The following is a 1,516-nucleotide window of genomic DNA, read 5'->3' on the forward strand; positions in this document are numbered from 1 at the left end:
AAATCAAATTTAGCATATCTAGGGCTCCGGGAATCGAAACGACATGAATCCGGAGTCTAAAATTAATGTCTTGATGAGAGGAACTCATTTATGTACTTTATTTTAACATTCATATCAGTTAAAAAGTCAGAATATACGAATTATGCTGCTGTCCAAAATTTACAAACCGAAATCATATGCAAACGAGTAATTCTACGCATCCAAACAACATTACAACAACTAATAAACATCATACTAATAATATAACATACAAAATCAGTAATATATATGAAAAATCAAAAAGCTAGGGTTAGGGTTTATACCCAAATCGAGAATCAAAGAGTAGAATCGTGTAGAGAACGGAACAAGGAACGCGATTATGATCTTCAATTCTTGAATCAAGCAATAATTTTTGATGATGATGATGCTAGGGTTGGTGATGGCGACGGCAAAGGGAGAGGGAGAAGAGGAGAGCAAAAATTAATTTAGGTTTTAGAATAAAATGGAAAGTGATAAGATAAAATCTCAAAAAAAGAAAAACAAGGAGGAGTAACCCCCTCCCCCCCTTGGCTTCAACCGAATTTACATGGGGGTGGGCCCCATGGGTCCAACTTTGATAAATGTTAATTTCCTTGTGGCCCGAAATCCCGAACGAAGCCCGAAACGCGAAAACACGCTTACGCGATTAAAAATCCGGAAAGATATCAAACGCGCGACGAAAAATAAATATAAATACACATATTAATAATATGATTATAAAATATCATATTTAAATTATTTAGGATTTAAAAATCCCGAAAGCTCGTCCGTTGGTTTAAAAACCGAAAAGATTCGCCGGATGGAAATCCGCGAGACTTAGAAACGTATAAATTAAAATATGAATACATATATTCACATAACACATAATAATTAATATATATATTATTACAAAAATAATAATATAGGTCATAGAAATGACGTGGCGCACTAACAGTTAACGGTCGTTAAATAATTAACGGAAAAAGATAACGGAAAAAGTAGGGTCGTGACAGTACCTTCCCGTTACGGAAATTTCGTCCCGAAATTTAAGCAGGCGCAGGGGTTGACTCGGCATCTGAGAACAAATGCGGGTACTTCTGCTTCGTTTGGTCCTCACGCTCCCAAGTGAACTCGGGACCGCGTCTAGCGTTCCATCGAACCCGAACAATAGGAATTCTGCTCTGTTTAAGAGTCTTTACCTCTCGGTCCATAATCTCAACGGGCTCCTCAATAAAATGCAATTGCTTGTCAACCTGAAGTTCCTCCAATGGAATAGTCTGATCATATTCAGCCAAACACTTCTTTAAGTTCGAAATATGAAAAACATCGTAACCAGCACTGAGTTCTTGTGGCAACTTCAAACGATAAGCCACCGGTCCAACTCTTTCGATAATCTAAAACGGTCCCACATAACGAGGACTTAACTTCCCTCTTTTACCAAAACGAATAACACCCTTCCAAGGTGAAACTTTTAACATAACATGATCACCAGCTTGAAATTCAACATCTTTCCTTCCTT

Source organism: Rutidosis leptorrhynchoides, chromosome 3, assembly GCF_046630445.1.
Source record: "Rutidosis leptorrhynchoides isolate AG116_Rl617_1_P2 chromosome 3, CSIRO_AGI_Rlap_v1, whole genome shotgun sequence".
NCBI classification, from domain to species: domain Eukaryota; kingdom Viridiplantae; phylum Streptophyta; class Magnoliopsida; order Asterales; family Asteraceae; genus Rutidosis; species Rutidosis leptorrhynchoides.